The sequence below is a fragment of the Odocoileus virginianus genome, chromosome 18 (assembly GCF_023699985.2).
Source record: "Odocoileus virginianus isolate 20LAN1187 ecotype Illinois chromosome 18, Ovbor_1.2, whole genome shotgun sequence".
In the NCBI taxonomy this organism is placed as follows: domain Eukaryota; kingdom Metazoa; phylum Chordata; class Mammalia; order Artiodactyla; family Cervidae; genus Odocoileus; species Odocoileus virginianus.
The window spans coordinates 51,080,340-51,102,813 of record NC_069691.1 but is presented as its reverse complement, the minus strand read 5'-3'; positions in this window follow the sequence as shown (position 1 = coordinate 51,102,813).

Genomic DNA, 22,474 nt, shown 5'->3' with positions numbered 1-22,474 from the left:
AGGTTGCCATTTCCTCCTCCAGAGGGTCTTCCTGACCCAGGGATTGAATTCCAGTCTCCTGCATTGCAGTCAGACTTTTTCCCATCTGAGCCTAGGTATGCTATTTATAACTACAGAGTCAATAGCCTATGGAAATATAAATAGAAATATTCAGGTATAGATAGCTCTGAGACTGAGACTCATAGCTACAACTGAGTTTTTTAAAGAAAAATATGTCTCATTTTTAAATTTGAGACCTTTAATTTTTTTGATGTTTACTTTATTGCAATAATGTTAACAATTTATTTTAAAATAGACTAGATAATTCACTAGAGTGTTGCACAATAGCTCTTCCTTCTATCTGCCAGGAAAATAGATAAATATCTTTCAAGAAAATTATGTAGGTATTAGTCCAGTGCAAGTTGTTTAAGAGAGGATACATTTAACCCTTTCATACATTATCTGTAGTTGTACTTTGTGTATAAAATTACAGTATTTTGGAAAGAAGGAGCACAAAATAAGTCCTTTTGTATTTATCTTTTATGTAAATTGAAAAACTGCACTGGTTTCTTTTCCTCTACCCTCAAACACACACATTTTGAAAATACATTTCCAAGGAATAGTCATAATGTTAAAACTTTCATTGATTTTCAAAATTTGAATTTTTAAGTAGATTATAATTTTAACCTGATTTATATATTTTTATAAACAAATGCACATATATTTTAATTAATAAACTATGCTATTTTGCTGAATTTTTAATAAAAGTTACTGGAAATATTTATGTAGATTTCATATAAATGTCTATACTTACTTTTGTAAAGTCTACTTTTATATTTGACTGATAGAGTGGAACAGTTTTCAAGTATTTTCTTCCACTTAGTAATCTCTGAATAATTTTTCAAGTATTGACACATATCAAAACATAATCAATTTCCTCAAGGTTCAATATTTGATTAGTTTCATTAGGTAATGATGCATTATCATTAAAAGATCCTGTTATTATTGGTGTGCTTTATTCAGTCTAATCTAGTGTTCTATGCAAGACTTCAAATAAAAAGCAATAGAAAAGGATCATTTAAATTTGTGAGTAATTTTTAATTCATGTATTGATCTGATAAGGCTATACTGTGATTCTCTGTTACAACAAAAATATCAACATGTCTTTGAGAAACAAAAGTAAACTTTCACTTGCAGCAGGAACTACTTATTTTACATAACAAATACTCATTGAACTTGAATAAACAGTAGTAAAAATGAGCCTGGTATCTGGAAATTACTGCTTGCCTTATTGCTCTTTTATGTGTGTGTGTTTTTCCCTGAGAACATAGCTTAATTGCTCTATAAACTTTAGAGGGTTTAAAAAATTGCCATAAAGCTAAATGAGATAAAAATGTATGCTAAGTAAAGTGTCATTTCGTTGCACCATTTTTTTGTTTGTTTCATTCTGCTTTATTTTTTGAAAGGAGAAATAAAAAGGTCAGAATAATTAAAGTTTTATAGCAACTCAAATTCAAGTCAACACGGTTTTTCTAAAAGTTTTTAAAATTCCCTAGACTCAGTAAGAAGTGAATCGAAATTAAGAAAACAGAGCAATGAGAAAACAGAGATGTTTCAAAGAGGAGATGAGTCAGATCCAGTCCTTGTAACTGCAGTGATGATTCATTTTCTTGAGTTATGGTCCTCACTCTGAGAGATTGTGTCTTGTGTTGAGGTTGTGTCATTCTGAGAGGCTGAGTTGTGAGTGAGGACTCTTCTACCTGCACAGGATGCACTCTGTCAGACTTCTAGGGCATCTTTTCATAGGAGCAACCACATTTTGTTGTTGTTGCTTGTAAAATTAAGTGATGGAATTATAGCAAATAATGTTATAAATAGTTAATAAATTCTGCAATTATGTGTGTTTTAGATAATGATTGACATAATACACTGTAGAATTAAAGAATTATTCATAACCTAAACATTGAGGTATGTTTCATTTGGTGGGAATTTTTAGGATGTCAAGCCTGGTAGGCAGCATGTCAAGTAACTAACTCAGACAATTGCTGCATGAAGGTGAGGAGGAAAGCCAGGTTATACAGAAGTTTTGGAATTTAGTGCTTTTCTGTGTATGGGAAGATGCAAGAATCTGGGCTTACTGAAATCATCCCTTTGATATGCACTTCAGCTATCTAGGGCCAGTATCCTATGTTTCACCCATGAGTATCTCAGATCACTGTGGGGAGTTGCTGCAGTCTGATGGTTGATAGAGGGCAGGCATTCTTTCCTTCCTGAGTTCCTTCAGGGATCACCAGCTCACCATCCATGGTGGCTGCGATCACTGATGACTGTGACATCCTTTCTTCACTGATATGGCAGGAAATAGTCCATTTTCCAACATGTAAGTAAGAATGGATGTGGGCTATGGACACAGTCTGCTAACCATGCTTTAACAATTAAAGACAAACAAACAGAAAAACAGTGATGGAATAATTTAGGTTACTTTGATTCCACTCATGGATAAATGAACAATCTTATCTTTCTGACATACATTTCACCACTCATCCCCATTATGGTTGGAATTCCTATTTAATAGAAAAAAAGCTCATCTCCTTGTTAGTGGTTTAACCACTATAAGACTCTATGAGACAAGAGCAAAAGGAAAGTATGTAATTTTACTCTACAAAGAACTAATCTGTGAAGTTGACTCACAGGATAAAGAAGGCAAATGTTTTTCACTTAACACAGACCCTTCCCTTTCTTCCTCATTTCACCAAACTCAAGTACTGTGTAGTCTTTCACCTACCTTTGCATGTGCATGTGCTGTAGAGAAAGCTGACCTCATACATCTCCTTGGAAGGAAGATCTCAGATTCCCGAAATAAATCACATTGACCTTGTACCCTTTCTGAAAATCAGTATAGGCAAAAGCTTGTCACAAGCTTCTAGAGAAGGATCCCTCATTCTTAAAGGGATACACATAAAAAAAAGCCTGTTGTTTTTGACCTGGCAGTTTTCCTGTTCCTAGCTATTGTATAGATGTTTAGCCTATAACTGCTACATCCATTTTCTTGGATGATAGCCTAAGCAAAGAGCTAACACACTACAGATCACAACACCAAGAAGATGCATAGGTCTCAGGTCTTTGAAGAGGTCGAATAACTAATAACTAAATCTGTAGCCACCTAATTGCCAGGCTTCTTGTCCTGGTGATAGCATAAACTCTTACTGCTTATGCTAATGTAGGTTGGCTAATGTATGATACCAGATGTAGGAGTGGAAGCAGCCTATAAAATCCTCAGGATATTCTTTGTGTTGAGATGACATATGCAGAGAAGAAGGCAAGGAGAAGTAAGTTCATCAGCTGTGGTCACTTTTCCATGTATTTATTCACTCATTCATTTGAATAGACTATAGGAATAAGACCTGTATGAATAATACACGACTCTGCATTTTAAGGAGTTGATAAACATGCAAGGTGTCTCAGGTACATTGATGGACAAATAAATAGGGCATAGTGGACATACAGATGTAAAATCTATTTTCTTTAATCAAATTCCCCATCTGCTAATTCACAACATTTGGACTTCTTGACTAGCTTCAGTTTTGTTTGCATCCAAATTTGTATTTGATGTCACCGTTTGGGTATCTTATACTTTCAAGTTGACACTGAGAGTATATAAATAGCAAAATGTTACTAAAATTATTTAGCAGATACAATTGAAAGCCCTAAAAGTATTCATTCCATTTAACCCAGGAATTCTACTTTACTGGGAATTCACTTCAAGGAATTTATCAGACTGTCAAGGGCTTCAGTTGGTAAAGAATCCACCTATAATGCAGAAGACTGCTGTTTGATTTCTGGGCTGGGAAGATCCCCTGGAGAAGGGACAGGCTAACCAGTCCAGTATTCTTGGGCTTCCCTTGTGGTTCAGCTGGTAAAGAACCTGCCTTCAATGAGGGAGACCTGAGTTAAATCCCTGGGTTTGGAAGATCCCCTGGAGAAGGGGCAGGCTGCCCACTCCAGTATTCTGGCCTGGAGAATTCCATGGACTGCATGGTCCATAGGGTCACAATGAGTTGGACACAACTGATCAAACTTCACTTCACTTCTCTTCAGACTGTCAAAGCATTTACAAGCCTATTGAAGGAACAACAGAAATGCTCAAAAATAGGTGCTTTGTTAACAGATTCCACTTTAGTAATATGAGAAACATAACATATAGTCATTTAATGCCTTGTGCTAGAAATGCAAACTGTATCTGGTAACTTTAAGTGAAAGGGAGCAATTAAAAAAAGATGACTTTACTTGAGGAGATAATAGTTGAAAACTTCCCTAAAATGGGGAATGAAATAGCCATCCAAGTCCAAGAAACCGAGAATCCCAAACAGGATAAACCCAAGGCAAAACATCCCAAGGCACATATTAATCAAATCAACAAGGATCAAACACAAAGAACAAATATTAAAAGCAGCAAGGGAAAAATAACAAATAACTCATAAGCAGATCCCCATAAGGATAACAGCTGATCTTTCAATAGAAACTCTTCAAGCCAGAAGGTCTTCAAGCAGGACATACTTGAAGTGATGAAAGAGAAAAACCTACAACCCAGATTATTGTACCCAGCAAGGATCTCATTCAAATATGGAGAAATCAAAAGCTTTACAGACAAGCAAAAGCTGAGAGAATTCAGCACCACCAAACGAGCTCTTCAACAAATGCTAAAGGATCTTCTCTAGACAGGAAACACAGAAAAGGTGTACAAACTCGAACCCAAAACAACAAAGTAAATGGCAATGGGACCATACCTATCAATAATTACCTTAAATGTAAATGGGTTGAATGCCCCAACCAAAAGACAAGACTGGCTGAATGGATACAAAAACAAGACCCCTATATATGCTGTCTACAAGAGACCCACCTCAAACATAGGGACACATACAGACAGAAAGTGAAGGGCTGGAAAAAGATATTTCATGCAAATGGAGACCAAAAGGAAGCAGGAGTAGCAATACCCATATCAGATAAAATTAACTTTAAAACAAAGGCTGTGAAAAGTGACAAAGATAGACACTACATAATGATCAAAGGATCAATCCAAGAAGAAGATATAGCAATCATAAATATATATGCACCCAACATAGGAGCACCTCAGTACATAATGTAAACATAACAAGTATGAAAGGGGAAATTACCAGTAACACAATATTAGTGGGAAACTTTAATACCCCACTCACACCTATGGATAGATCAACTAAACAGAAAATTAGCAAGGAAACACAAACTTTAAATGATACAATGGACCAGTTAGACCTAGTTGATATCTATAGGACATTCCACCCTAAAACAATGAATATCACCTTTCTCTCAAGTGCACACGGAACCTTCTCGAGGATAGATCACATCCTGGGCCATAAATCTAGCCTTGGTAAATTCAAAAAAATTTGAAATCATCTCAAGCATCTTTTCTGATCACACTGCAGTAAGATTATATGTCAACCTCAGGGGTGGAAGGAAACATTAAAAATAAACATATTCAGGCTAAGCAACACACTTCTGAATAATCAACAAATCACAGAAGAAATCAAGAAAGAAATCAAAGTATGCATAGAAATGAATGAAAATGAAAACACAATGACCCAAAACATATGGGATTCAGTAAAGCAGTACTAAGGGGAAGGTTCATAGCAATACAAGCCTACCTCAAGAAACAAGAGAGAAATCAAATAAATAATCTAACTCTACACCTACAGGGACTAGAAAAAGAAGAAATGAAGCGCCCCAGTGCTAGTAGAAGGAAAGAAATCTTAAAAATTAGGGCAGAAATAAATGCAAAAGAAACAAAGGAGACCATAGCCAAAATAAACAAAGCTAAAAGCTGGTTCGTTGAGAAGATAAATAAAACAGACAAACTATTAGCCAGACTCATCAAGAAACAAAGGGAGAAGAATCAAATCAACAAAATTAGAAATGTAAATGGAGAAATCACAGCAGACAACACAGAAATACAAAGGGTCATAAGAGATTACTATCAGCAACTATATGCCAAAAAAAAAAAAAAAAAATGGACAACTTGGAAGAAATGGATGGATTCTTAGAAAAGTATAACTTTCCAAAACTGAACCAGGAAGAAATAGAAAATCTTAACAGACTCATCACAAGCACAGAAATTGAAACTGTAATCAGAAACCTTCCAACAAACAAAAGCGCAGGACCTAATGTCTTCATCAGCTGAATTGTACCAAAAATTTAGAGAAGAGCAAACACCTATCTTACTCAAACTCTTCCCGTAAATTGCAGAGGAAGGTAAACTTCCAAACTCATTCTATGAAGCCACCATCACCATAACACCAAAACCAAAGATGCTACAAAAAAGAAAACTACAGGCCAGTATCACTGATGAACATAGATGCAAAAATCCTTAACAAAATTCTAGCAAACAGAATCCAACAACATATTAAAAAGATCATGCATCATGATCAAGTGGGCTTTATCCCAGGGATGCAAGGATTCTTCAATATTCACAAATTAAACAGTGTAATACAACACATTAACAAATTGAAAGATAAAAATCATATGATTATCTCAATAGATGCAGAGAAAGCCTATGACAAAATTCAACACCCATTTATGATAAGAAACCCTCCAGAAAACAGGCATAGAAGGAACATACCTCAACATAATAAAAACCATACATGATAAATGCACAGCAAACATTATCCTCAATGGTGAAAAATTGAAAGCATTTCCCCTAAAGCCAGGGACAAGACAAGGGTTCCTACTCTCACCACTACTATTCAACATAGTTTTGGAAGTTTTAGCCACAGCAATCAGAGAAGAAAAATAACTAAAAGGAATCCAGATTGGAAAAGAAGAAGTAAAAGTCTCACTGCTTGCAGATGACATGATCCTCTACATAGTAAACCTTAAAGACTCTACCAGAAAATTACTAGAGCTAATTAATGAATATAGTAAAGTTGCAGAATGTAAAATTAACACACAGAAATCCTTGCATTCCTATACACAAACAATGGGAAAACAGAAAGAGAAATTAAGGAAACAATTTCATTCACCATTGCAACAAAAAGAATAAAATACTTAGGAATAAATCTACTTAAAGTAACAAAAGACCAACATATAGAAAACTATTAAAAAAAAAAAACTGATGAAAGAAATCAAAGATGACACAAATAGATGGAGAAAGATTCCATGTTCATGGATCAGAAGAATCAATATAGTGAAAATGAGTATACTACCCAAATCAATCTATAGATTCAATGCAATCCCTATCAAGCTACCAATGGTATTTTTCAGGGAGCTAGAACAAGTTATTTCACAATTTGTATGGAAATACAGAAAACCTCGAATAGCCAAATCAATCTTGAGAAAGAAGAATGAAACTGGAGGAATCTACCTACCTGATTTCAAGCTATACTACAAAGCCACAGTCATCAAGACAGTGTGGTACTGGCACAAAGACAGAAATATAGACCAATGGAACAAAATAGAAAGCCCAGAGATAAATCCACACACCTGTGGACGCCTTATCTTTGACAAAGGAGGCAAGAATATACAATGGAGAAAAGACAATCTCTTTAACAGGTGGTGCTGGGAAAACTGGTCAACCACTTGTAAAAGATTGAAACTAGAACACTTTCTAACACCATACACAAAAATGAACTCAAAATGGATTAAAGATCTAAACGTAAGACCAGAAACTATAAAACTCCTATAGGAAAGCATAGGCAAAACACTCTCTGACATAAATCACAGCAGGATATTCTATGACTCACCTCCCAGAATATTAGAAATAAAAGCAAAAATAAACAAATGGGACCTAATTAAACTTAAAAGGTTTTGCACAATGAGAGAAATTATAAGCAAGGTGAAAAGGCAGCCCTCAGAATGGGACAAAATAATAACAAATGAAGTAACTGACAAAGAATTAATCTCAAAAATATACAAGCAAGTCCTGCAGCTCAATTCCAGAAAAATAAGCAAGCCAATCAAAAAAATGGGCCAAAAAACTAAACAGACATTTCTCCAAAGAAGACATACTGATGGATAACAAACACATGACAAGATGTTCAACATCACTCATTATCAGAGAAATGCAAATCAAAACCACAATGAGGTACCATCTCATGCTGGTCAGAATGGATGTTATACAAAAGTCTACAAACACTAAATGCTGGAGAGGGTGTGGAGAAAAAGGAATGCACTTACACTGTTGGGAATGCAAACTAGTACAGCCACTATGAAGAACAGTGTGGAGATTCCTTACAAAACTGGAAATAGAACTGCCATATGACCCAGCAATCCCATTGCTGGGCATACACACTGAGGAAACCAGAATTGAAAGAGATACGTGTACCCCAGTGTTCATCGCAGCACTGTTTACAATAGCCAGGACATGGAATCAACCTAGATGCCCATCAGCAGACGAATGGATAAGAAAGCTGTGGTACAGGGGAGGAGCCAAGATGGCGGAGGAATAGGACGGGGAGACCACTTTCTCCCCTACAAATTCATCGAAAGACCAATTGAACGCTGAGCAAATTTCACAAAACAACTTCTGATTGCTAACAGAGGACATCAGTCACCCAGAAAAGCAACCCATTGTCTTCGAAGGGAGGTAGGACAAAATATAAAAGATAAAGAGAGAGACAAAAGAGCTAGGGATGGAATCCCATCCTGGGAAGGGAGTCTTAATAGAGAAAGTTTCCAATCACCAGGAAACCCTCGCACTGGTGGGTCTGGGGGAAGTTTTCGAATCTCAGAGGGAAACCTAACTGGGAGGAAAAATTAAATAAGGCCCACAGATTATGTGCCTAAAAGCAACTCCCAGCAGAAAAGTACCCCAGACGCCCGCACCTGCCACCAACAAGCGGGGGCGGAACGGAGAGGAATGGGCGGCATTGCTTAGGGTAAGGACCGGGCCTGAAGGCCCTGAGAGCAATCGGAGGGAGCTCTTTTAAACTGTTGGATAGCAAGGGAGAAAATTAACTGGTCCGAGCACACTGCCGGCCTTTCGCAAAACAAAGAGACTGAGAAACTCCAAAGAAGAGCCGGCCCATCCCCACTGGAGGTAGGAGGCATGGGGGAGGGGAAAGGGGCAAACTCAGCCCCTGAGAAGCCACCCCCTCCCACACTGCAAACAGGCCTCCGGGTTCTAGCTAAAGACTTCCTGAGATTCTGGATGGTCGACATCCACCTCCGGGAGGGTCACCAGGAGGGTCGCGGCTAGAGGCCAGCCCCTGAGAACAAACACAAGCCGCTGGCACCCCACCGGTGTGCGCTGGGGCCGCGGAGGGAAAAGGCGCACTGCACCCGGGGAGAGTGCGCCCAAGCCCCTGGCTGCCAGAGCCGCTCAGGCCGGGGAAGGCACAGAACGCAGACGCAACCGAATCTGCGCTTTTGTGGAGTACCCGAAAACTGGAACCGCATTCAACGCAGGGCCCGCTCCATATAGAGCAGCCGGGAACCTGACCAGCGTAGATGGGGAAAGCACAGACACCCGTGAGCGGGGCAAACCCACTGTGGCCGGAACACGGTGAGTGCTATCCACACAGAGTGGTATCTGTCTGCAGCGCCCCGCCCTCCGCATAGCAGGACTGAACTGAACTAGCGAACCTAAATAAGAGATCACCTCCACCTGCCTGTGTCAGGGTGGAAATTAGACACCGAAGAGATGGCAAACAGAAGCCAAATAAACAAAGGGAACTGCTCTGCTTCAGAAAGGACCGGTGCAACAGATTAAAATCCCTGAAGGTAACACCGACTACACTGGAAGGGGCCTATAGATATTGAGAAGTATAAGCTGGAAAGAGGAGCTATCTGAAATTGAACTGAACCTACACTGACCACAACAGCTCCAGAGAAATTCCTAGATATATATGTATATTTTTTTTAAACTAAAAAAAATTTTTTTCTTTCCTTTTTTTAAATTTTTTCTCTTTTATTTTCTTTTAAAATTCCCTATTACTCCCCCATTACTCCTCAACTTTCATTTTCATATATTTTCCTGATTTTTTTAATTAGGGAGAAACAAATTTTCTTTTTCTTTTTCTTGTTTTTCTCTCCTATTTCCTTTTAAAGTCCTCTAATACTCCTCTGTTATTCCTTAATTTTCATTTTCATTTCACTATAACCTTGCAAAAAAAAAAAAAGAGACAGAGAGAAGCCCTATTTTTAAACTGAACTTCATATATATTTCTAAACTTTTTTTGTGTGTTTTTGTTTTTGTTTTTAAATATTGTATTTCAAAGAGTCTAACCTCTACACTAGATTTTTAATCTTTGTTTTTCAGTATGTGATATAAATTTTGGACATTTAAGAATCCAATATTCAGTTCCCATTTCTATTCAAGAGTGTGGTGATTACTCTCTCCCACTTTTGACTCTCTGTTTTCTACCTCAGAACACCTCTATTTCCTCCTTTTCCCTTCTCTTCCCAATCCAATTTTGTGAATCTTTGTGGGTGTCTGGGCTATGGAGAACACTTTGGGAACAGATAACTGTGTAGATCTGTGATCTGTCTTTCTCCTCTTGAGTCCCCCTTTTTCTCCTCCTGCTCACCTCTATCTCCTTCCTCTCTCTCATATTCTTCATGTAACTCTGTGAACCTCTCTGGTTGTCTCTCACGGTGGAGAATCCTTTCACCATTAACCTAGAAGTTTTATTATCAGTGCTGTATAGTTGGAGAAGTCTTGAGACTATTGGAAGAATAAAACTGAAATCCAGAGGCAGGAGACTTAAGCCGAAAACCTGAGAAAACCAGAAAACTCCTGACTACATGGAACATTAAGGAATAAGAGACCATCCAAAAGCCTCCATACCTACACCAAAACCAACCACCACCCAAGAGCCAATAAGCTCCAGTACAAGACATACCATGCAAATTCTTTAGCAATGCAGGAACATAGACCTGAGTGTCAACATACAGGCTGTCCAAAGTCACACCTAACACATAGACCCATTGCAAAACTCATTACTGGACACTCCATTGCACTCCAGAGAGAAGAAATCCAATTCCACCCACCAGAACGCTGACACAAGCTTCCCTAACCAGGAAACCTTGACAAACCAATCGTCCAACCCCACCCACTGGGTGAAACCTCCACAATAAAAAGGAACCACAGACCACCAGAAAACAGGAAGCCCACTCCAGACACAGCAATATAAACAAGATGAAAAGGCAGAGAAATACCCAACAGGTAAAGGAACATGAAAAAAGCCCACCAAGTCAAACAAAAGAGGAGGAAATAGGGAATCTACCTGAAAAAGAATTTAGAATAATGATAATAAAAATGATCCAAAATCTTGAAAACAAAATAGAGTTACAAATAAATAGCCTGGAGACGAAGATTGAGAAGATGCAAGAAATGTTTAACAAGGACCTAGAAGAAATAAAAAAGAGTCAATTAAAAATGAATAATGCAATAAATGAGATCAAAAATGCTCTGGAGGGAACCATGAGTAGAATAACGGAGACAGAAGATAGGATAAGTGAGGGAGAAGATAAATGGAGGAAATAAATGAAGCAGAGAGGAAAAAAGAAAAAAGATTCAAAAGAAATGAGGACAACCTCAAGGATCTCTGGGACAATGTGAAACACCCCAACATTCAAATCATAGGAGTCCCAAAAGAAGAAGACAAAAAGAAAGGCCATGAGAAGTTACTCGAGGAGATAATAGCTGAAAACCTCCCTAAAATGGGGAAGGAAATAGCCACCCAAGTCCAAGAAACCCAGAGAGTCCCAAACAGGATAAACCCAAGGCGAAACACCCCAAGACACATATTAATCAAATTAACAAAGATCAAACACAAAGAACAAATATTAAAAGCAGCAAGGGAGAAACAACAAATAACACACAAAGGGATTCCCATAAGGATAACAGCTGATCTATCAATAGAAACCCTTCAACCAGAAGGGAATGGCAGGACATACTTAGAGTAATGAAAGAGAATAACCTACAACCTAGATTACTGTACCCAGCAAGGATCTCATTCAGATATGAAGGAGAACTCAAAAGCCTTACAGACAAGCAAAAGCTGAGAGAATTCAGCACCACCAAATGAGCTCTTCAACAAATGCTAAAGGATCTTCTCTAGACAGGAAACACAGAAAGGTGGTATAAACGTGAACCCCAAACAACAAAATAAATGGCAACGGGACGATACCTATCAATAATTACCTTAAATGTAAATGGGTTGAATGCCCCAACCAAAAGACAAAGGCTGGCTGAATGGATACAAAAACAAGACCCTTATATATGCTGTCTACAAGAGACCCACCTCAAAACAAGGGACACATACAGACTAAAAGTGAAGGGCTGGAAAAACATATTTCACGCAAACAGAGACCAAAAGAAAGCAGGAGTCACAATACTCATATCAGATAAAATAGACTTTCAAATAAAGGCTGTGAAAAGAGACAAAGAAGGACACTACATAATGATCAAAGGATCAATCCAAGAAGAAGATATAACAATTATAAATATATATGCACCCAACATAGGAGCACCGCAATAAGTAAGGCAAACGCTAACGAGTATGAAAGAGGAAATTAATAGTAACACAATAATAGTGGGAGACTTTAATACCCCACTCACAACTATGGCTAGATCAGCTAAACAGAAAATTAACAAGGAAACACAAATTTTAAAGGACACAATGGACCAGCTAGACCTTATTGACATCTATAGGACTTTTCACCCCAAAACAATCAACTTCACCTTTTTCTCAAGTGCACACGGAACCTTCTCCAGAATAGATCACATCCTGGGCCATAGATCTATTCTTGGTAATGTCAAAAAAATTGAAATCATTCCAGTCATCTTTTCTGACCACAGTGCAGTAAGATTAGATCTCAATTACAGGAAAAAAATTATTATTAAAAATTCAAACATATGGAGGCTAAACAACACGCTTCTGAATAACCAACAAATCATAGAAGAAATCAAAAAAGAAATCAAAATATGCATAGAAATGAATGAAAATGAAAACACAACAACCCGAAACCTACGGGACACTGTAAAAGCAGTGCTAAGGGGAAGATTCATAGCATTACAGGCCTCCCTCAAGAAACAAGAAAAAAGGCAAATAAATAACCTAACTCTACACCTAAAGCAACTAGAGAAGGAAGAAATGAAGAACCCCAGGGTTAGTAGAAGGAAAGAAATCTTAAAAATTAGGGCAGAAATAAATGCAAAAGAAACTAAAGAGACCATAGCAAAAATCAACAAAGCTAAAAGCTGGTTTTTTGAAAATATAAACAAAATTGACAAACCATTAGCAAGGCTCATTAAGAAACAAAGGGAGAAGAACCAAATTAACAAAATTCAAAACGAAAATGGAGAGATCACAACAGACAACACTGAAATACAAAGGATCATAAGAGACTACTACCAGCAGCTCTATGCCAATAAAATGGACAACTTGGAAGAAATGGACAAGTTCTTAGAGAAGTATCACTTTCCAAAACTGAACCAGGAAGAAATAGAAGATCTCAACAAACCCATCACAAGCAAGGAAATCGAAACTGTAATCAGAAATCTTCCAGCAAACAAAAGCCCAGGACCAGATGGCTTCACAGCTGAATTCTACCAAAAATTTAGAGAAGAGCTAACACCTATCTTACTCAAACTCTTCCAGAAAATTGCAGAAGAAGGTAAACTTCCAAACTCATTCTATGAGGCCACCATCACCCTAATTCCAAAACCAGACAAAGATGCCACAAAAAAAGAAAACTACAGGCCAATATCACTGATGAACATAGATGCAAAAATCCTTAACAAAATTCTAGCAAACAGAATCCAACAACATATTAAAAAAAATCATACACCATGACCAAGTGGGCTTTATCCCAGGAATGCAAGGATTCTTTAATATCCACAAATCAATCAATGTAATACACCACATTAACAAATTGAAAGATAAAAACCATATGATTATCTCAATAGATGCAGAGAAAAGCCTTTGACAAAATTCAACACTCATTTATGATTAAAACTCTCCAGAAAGCAGGAATAGAAGGAACATACCTCAACATAATAAAAAGCTATATATGACAAACCCACAGCAAGCATTACCCTCAATGGTGAAAAATTGAAAGCATTTCCCCTGAAATCAGGAACAAGACAAGGGTGCCCACTCTCACCACTACTATTCAACATAGTTTTGGAAGTGTTGGCCACAGCAATCAGGGCAGAAAAAGAAGTAAAAGGAATCCAGATAAGAAAAGAAGAAGTGAAACTCTCTCTGTTTGCAGATGACATGATCCTCTACATAGAAAACCCTAAAGACTCTACCAGAAAATTACTAGAGCTAATCAACGAATATAGCAAAGTTGCAGGATATAAGATTAACACACAGAAATCTCTTGCATTCCTATACACTAACAATGAGAAAACAGAAAGAGAAATTAAGGAAACAATACCATTCACCATTGCAACAAAAAGAATAAAATACTTAGGAGTATATCTACCTAAAGAAACAAAAGACTTATACATAGAAAACTATAAATCACTGATGAAGGAAATCAAAGAGGACACAAACAGATGGAGAAATATACCGTGTTCATGGATTGGAAGAATCAATATTGTCAAAATGGCTATACTACCCAAAGCAATCTATAGATTCAACGCAATCCCTATCAAGCTACCAACGGTATTTTTCACAGAACTAGAACAAATAATTTCACAATTTGTATGTAAATACAAAAAACCTCGAATAGCCAAAGTAATCTTGAGAAAGAAGAATGGAACTGGAGGAATCAACCTGCCTGACTTCAGACTATACTACAAAGCCACAGTCATCAAGACAGTATGGTACTGGCACAAAGACAGAAATATAGATCAATGGAACAGAATAGAAAGCCCAGAGATAAATCCACCAACCTATGGTCACCTTATCTTTGACAATGGAGGCAAGGATATACAGTGGAAAAAAGACAACCTCTTTAACAAGTGGTGCTGGGAAAACTGGTCAACCACCTGTAAAAGAATGAAACTAGAACACTTTCTAACACCATACACAAAAATAAACTCAAAATGGATTAAAGATCTAAATGTAAGACCAGAAATTATAAAACTCCTAGAGGAGAACATAGGCAAAACACTCTCTGACATAAATCACAGCAGGATCCTCTATGACCCACATCCCAGAATATTAGAAACAAAAGCAAAAATAAACAAATGGGACCTAATGAAACTTAAAAGCTTTTGCACAACAAAGGAAACTATAAGCAAGGTGAAAAGACAGCCCTCAGATTGGGAGAAATATTAGCAAACAAAGCAACAGACAAAGGATTAATCTCAAAAATATACAAGCAACTCCTCCAGCTCAACTCTAGAAAAATAAATGACCCAATCAAAAATGGGCCAAAGAACTAAACAGACATTTCTCCAAGGAAGACATACAGATGGCTAAAAAACACATGAAAAGATGCTCAACATCACTCATTATCAGAGAAATGCAAATCAAAACCACAATGAGGTACCATTACACGCCAGTCAGGATGGCTGCTATCCAAAAGTCTACAAGCAATAAATGCTGGAGAGGGTGTGGAGAAAAGGGAACCCTCTTACACTGTTGGTGGGAATGCAAACTAGTACAGCCGCTATGGAGAAGAGTGTGGAGATTTCTTAAAAAACTGGAAATAGAACTGCCATATGACCCAGCAATCCCACTTCTGGGCATACACACCGAGGAAACCAGATCTGAAAGAGACACGTGCACCCCAATGTTCATTGCAGCACTGTTTATCATAGCCAGGAAATGGAAGCAACCTAGATGCCCATCAGCAGATGAATGGATAAGGAAGCTGTGGTACATATACACCATGGAATATTACTCAACCATTAAAAAGAATTCATTTGAATCAGTTCTAATGAGATGGATGAAACTGGAGCCCATTATACAGAGTGAAGTAAGCCAGAAAGATAAAGACCATTACAGTATACTAACACATTTAGTATACTAATTAGAATTTAGAAAGATGGTAATGATAACCCTATATGCAAAACAGAAAAAGAGACACAGATGTATAGAACAGACTTTTGGACTCTGTGAGAGAAGGTGAGGGTGGGATGTTTCAAGAGAACAGCATCGAAACATGTATATTATCTAGGGTGAAACAGATCACCAGCCCAGGTTGGATGCATGAGACAAGTGCTCGGGCCTGGTGCACTGGGAAGAGCCAAAGGGATAGGGTCGAGAGGGAGGTGGGAGGGGGGATCGGGATGGGGAATACATGTAAATCCATGGCTAATGCATGTCAGTGTATGACAAAAACCACTACAATATTGTAAAGTAATTAGCTTCCAACTAATAAAAATAAATGAAAAAAAAATGAAAGCTGTGGTACATATACACAATGGAATATTACTCCGCTATCAAAAAGAATGCATTTGAATCAGTTCTGATGAGGTGGATGAAACTGGAGCCTATTACACAGAGTGAAGTCAAAAAGTAAAACACCAATACAGTATACTAACACATATATATAGGGAATTTAGAAAGATGGTAACGATGACCCTATATGTGAGACAGCAAAAGCAACACAGATGTATAGAATAGTCTTTTGGACTCTGTGGGAGAAGGCAAGGGTGGAATTATTTGAGAGAATAGCATTGAAACATGTATATTATCATATGTGAAATAGATCACCAGTCCAGGTTCAATGCATGAGACAGGGTGCTCAGGGCTGGTGCACTGGGATGGGATGGGGAGGGAGGTGGAAGAGGGGTTCAGGATGGGGGACACATGTACACCCATGGCTAATTCATGATAATGTATGGCAAAAACCACTACAATATTGTAATTAGCCTCCAATTAAAATAAATTAAAAAAAAGATGACTTTGTGATCATATAGGTACATAAGGAAAAAAAGACAGTAAGTAGAGACACAGAGCTCACTGGGAGCAGAAAGCAGAAATAGACAACAGAAAACTGAAGAGCAAAATCAGAGTAATGATAGTGCATGAACTTCAAGACTTATAAGGATGGTGTGTGTGTGTGTGTGTGTGTGTGTGTGTGTGTATTTGTGTGTGTGTGTGTGTGTATGTGTGTGTGTGTGTGTGTAGGGACTTCCCTGATGGCTCAAACAGTAAAGAATATGCCTGCAATGCAAGAGATGTGGATTTGATTCCTGGGTCAGGAAGATCCCCTGGAGAAGGAAATGGCAACCCACTCCAGTATTCTTGCCTGGAGCATTACGTGGATAGAGGAGACCTGCAGGCTACAGTCAGAGACGTATATGTATTTGTGTGTGCATGTTCAGTCACCTTAGTCGTGTCCAGTCCTTTGCAACCCCATGGACTGTAGCCCACCAGGACCCTTTGTCCATGGGGATTCTCCAGACAAGAATACTGGAGTGGGTTGCCATGCCTTCCTCCAGGAACCTTCCTGACCTAGGGATCGAACACATGTCTCTTGTGTCTCCTGCACTGGAAGGCAGATCTTTACCACTAGCACCACCTGGGAAGCCCACAGACAAGAATACTTCTTTAAAATTGAAAACCATTCTGGGAAAGACTATTAACAGTATCTAATGACAAGGTGGAAGAAAATGTTTGCATAATCTGTACCTAATAATAGGAGATCCAAAATTCATTTTAAGAAACAAGCTTTGGTTTTGTAAGGAACCTCCATTCTGTTTACAATAGTGGCTGCATCAATTTGCATTCCCACCAAGGGTACAAGTGTCCCCTTTTCTCCATACCTTCTTCAGCATTTATTGTTTGTAAATGTTTTGATGATGGCCATTCTGATTGTTGTGTGGTGAAGCCTCAGTGTGGTTTTAATTTGCATTTCTCTAATAATCAATGACATCGAACATCTTTTCATGTGCCTCTTGGCCCTCTATGTGTCTTCTTTGGAGAAGTATCTATTCAGGTTTTCTGCCCATTTTTAGATCGGGCTGTTTGTTTTTTGTTGTTGTGGTTGTTGTTATTGAGCTGCATGAGTTCAATGCATTCATGAGGAATAGACACTGCACAAAAAGATGAGGATGGGGTGGTGACAATAAAATTTGATGAGCAATTTAGCACAACAGATTTTCCTACTGCCACCAATGATTGGGTAGGTAGGCTTTGGGAGAATAAGTGATGGCCATTAGGAAAGGGCTTAGTGGGTCTGTGAGATAGAAGGATTCTGCACGTTGAGTGGAGTTCTGAAGTAGCCGGGAAGCCAAGGGACCACAGAGTTGGGCACAGACCATCAGTACATGGAGTCTTCTCTGAAGACAGTCTGAAGTGAAGTGAGTGGATATTTTAAGTGGATGATGTCACTAAGATGTCTCAGTATTCAGATACAGTCTATAAATTGTTTGATTTATTTAGCACATTTTATTGTTGTTCAGGCATCCCTGGTGCCTCAGCGGCAAAGAATCCGCCTTCCAATGCAGAAGTGTGGATTCGATCCCTGGGTTGAGGAGGAAATAACAACCCACTCCAGTATCTTTCCTGGGAAATCCCGTGGACAGAGGAGCCTAGTGGGTTATAGTCCACGGGGTTGCAAAAGAGTTGGACATGACTTAGTGGCTAAACAACAGCAAATTGCTGTTCACTTTTTATAAGAACAAAATATAATAAACTGAAAGAATATTTCTCCAACATTTCACATGGTTCCAGGAATTCTGGTATACTACTTGAAAATATCCAATGAAGATAATATTCTGAGAAATATTTATCAAAATAGACTGATATAAGTATTTTATACATTTTAATAGCAGGTGAAAATCAAAAGACTCTGATTTTTTCCCACATATTTGTGTTCCACATTCCTGGAATTACCCGAAATGCCAGAATGAATTTAATATGATAAATCTTAAATAACTTGATGACAAGTGAAAACTTAGTTCAAAAAATATTTATATAGATTAGTCATGGTTTACCCATGGATTTCTATGTGCCTACTGAATCTTCCTGCAATTTAGTAGTGATGTAGTAATTTTAAATTTATATTTATTTAAACATTGTACTGAGGGAGTATTTATTGAATTCCCTTGGCACTAAGTTCTTGTAAAAACTACATTTTTGCATTTTAATAATAACATGCTGTGATTTAAATTGTTATACAAAAATTCATCTACTCAGTTTTCTCTTCTTGAAGCAGTAAACTAGAATGTGCTCTTAGAACAAATTGAATTAAACTAATGGAAAATATGGTTGAATCATCTCTTAATTCCAGTTTCTTAGTTTCCATTTGGGGCCAACTGTTTGTTCTTGGTGAAACATTCTACAGAGTAGGATAGTGCTGGGATCTAATGAAAATTTGGATTCAAATGATATCCCATCAAGAATTACAAAGTTGGTCATCTAGAGGTTTCAAATTGTGCAGAAAATACTATGTCAAAATGCAGAATCAAGTTCTGAATTGGTTATCTAAGGCTTTGAATCTTGAAATTTTTGTATGTGGTTTATGGAACGTTTGAGTTTTATATCAAGTTAAAACTTTCTGAATTATCTTCCAATTTTATATTACATCTCTGTAAATAAATATTCTAAAAATTATTGTTTTCATTTATATTAGTCAAGTTAAAAACATGTAAAATCATTTAGACAATAATAAAACTATATGCATTTTGTGAAAAAAAAATATTGTGGCAATTGTAGGAAAAAGGAGTAAAATTAGAAAAAAAAAAAAAAAAAGAGTAATTCAGCCAAGAAGGCAATAGCAATGATGGTATAGACTTTGTTCTGATAAGGTTTATGTGTCCCATAAAATAAATATGTGAAAAATGTAATTTCAGGTGATAATAAACTCCATAAGAAAGATAACAGTGTATCTTCTGTGAAGGAGACACATAAGCTGAGACCTGAATGATAATAAACAAGTGCCCAGATAGTATTTGGGGGATATTTTAGGTACAGCAGTAAGTGCACAGGTTCTGAGACAGAAACATACAAATGTGGTTTGGACGGTGAACCTGGAGGACACAGGTAGGGGATATGTTCCGGAACACACACAGGGATCATTTGCTCTAAAATGACTGTCTAAGTGTTCTGCCAAGTCATTAAAATTGGTGTTTTATTAGGATCTGATTAATTCATTAAAATGGTCTCTCTTGCTGCTGTCTGGGAAGTGATGTGTAAGGAGATGCAAGCAGGCAAGTTAGAGAGGGATCATGATGGTCCAGGGTTTCCCTGGCGCCTCATTCGGTAAAGAATCTGCAGGTTCAATCCCTGGGTTGGGAAGATCCCCTGGAGGAGGAAATGACAACCCACTCCAGTGTTCTTGCCTGGAGAATCCCATGGACAGAGGAGCCTGGCGGGCTACAGTACATGTGGTCACAAAAGTCAGACACAACTAAACCACTAAACCACCACTCACCACCACCATAGTGGCCCAAAAATGAATTGGAGTGGCTGTATGTGTGAGCTAAAGCTAGGGAGGTGGGGAGATGCACACGGTATGATTTCACACGAGTAATCTGAAGACACAGGACTACCTCTAAAAGAACTTCAAATATTAGAGTTGTAAAATGTCATATGTTGAATTGACTGAATCAAGTTATCTTCATAATATGGAAAACATGAACTAACTACCTTTTCACAGGAAAAGAGTAAAACTGAATATCTAGTTTCTACCTTCTCTTCCAAATGCCAGTGGTTTATTCAAGGTTCTTGTGCTATTGTACATTCCATGACAAGAAATTGTGCATATAGAATGCACCCAATTGCAGTATGAAGAGCAATGCATTTAAGACTGTCACATGTGTATGTTAGGATTCCTTGGTGGCTCAGCAGTTAAAAAAAAATCCACCTGCCTAGCAGAAGACATGGGTTCTATATCCCTGGTCTGGGAAGATCCCCTGGAGAAGGAAATGGCAACCCACTCCAGTATTCCTGCCTGGAGAATCCCATGGACAGAGGATTCTCCTGGTGAGCTACAGTCTATGGGGTTGCAGAAGAGTTGGAACATGACTGAATGACTGAACAACAACAAATGTGTATGTCACAACTATGTTTGTCTATCTGAAGAAGTGGTGCACTATCAAGAGGACATCATCATTGGAAACAATTTAAGGGACAAAAAGAAAAACATGACAAAGACATCTCTTTTTGGCATACTAATCTACACTTTCATTGTACATTCTTGCTCCCTTAAATCCATGTGGGGAAAGCATTTTATTAAGTCTATTTCCTAAATATTTAGGGACCAGTGAGGAATAAGCTGACATTACAGTGCATACTGTGACCAATTACTACAAAAGTACCAGCCTATTTTTAAGACCAAAGTGATTTTCTCGTACTGAAATGAAGTTAGAAACAGAGCAGCTAAGTGATTTTGTACAGGTCACAACCCAAGTTAATTGGATATTTGATAATGCAACCGCAACTGATCCTTGAAATACATCACTGTAAGATGATGTTATATTTTCAAATAAAGCAACCAATTCTCCAAATAACATATTATTAGCTCGTTGACTATTTTTTGTCTTTGCTTTTTAATCAGTTTTGTAGATATGTAATTTATATACAGTAAAATATAACCAGTTTAGTTGCAGAGATTTAGTTTCTAGAAATGTTGCCATCACCACACTCAACTATGAAACTATTCCATCACCACCACCCCCCAATGCTCTCTATTACCTCTTTGCAATTCTCCTCCATCATCAGTCTTAGAAGACCACTTACTTACTTACATAAAGATAGATTTATTTTGTCACTTCTAGAATTTCACATGAGGAGACTGTAGATTGTATACTCTTTTTTAAAAAATCTAGCTATTTTCAGTCAGCATATTGATTTTGATATTCATTCCTGTTGCTATTGCATGTATCAATCGGGATCATATTTCTTATATTGCTGAGTGGTTTCCAAATATATGGATATATGAAAATTAGTTTTTTTCATTCAGTTTATTTATTCATGTATCTGAGGTTGGACATATGAGTTATTGTCGCTTTTACTAGTTTCATCAATAAAGTTGCAAAAACTATCATTTACAAGTCTTTGATGCACACGTGCTATGATATTTTCTTGGGTAAATAGGTAGCAGTAAAATTGCTGGGTTATATGCTAAATTTATGCTTAATTTTATAAGAAACTGTCAAACTGTTCATATGATACTGTACTCCTGACAAAAATACTTGAAAGTTGCAGTCACCTTATATCCTTGCCAATATTAGTCATTTTACAGCCAGACTTTTTAAATTTAGCTGTTGTAATGGGTGTAGAGTTGCATAACAGTTTTGCTTGCCATTTCCCTAGTGATGTAAAGTATTTTTGCATGAGCTTATTGACCATTTGCACATTTTTTTAATTCTTTTTTTTTTTTTTAGTTGAAGGCTAATTACTTTACAATATTGTAGTGGGTTTTGTCATACATTGACATGAATCAGCCATGGATTTACATGTGTTCCCCATCATGATCCCCCCTCCCACCTCCCTCTCTGCCCGATCCCTCTGGTTCTTCCCAGTGCACCAGACCCGAGCACTTGTCTCATGCATCCAACCTGGGCTGGTGATATGTTTCACCCTAGATAATATACATGTTTCGATGCTGT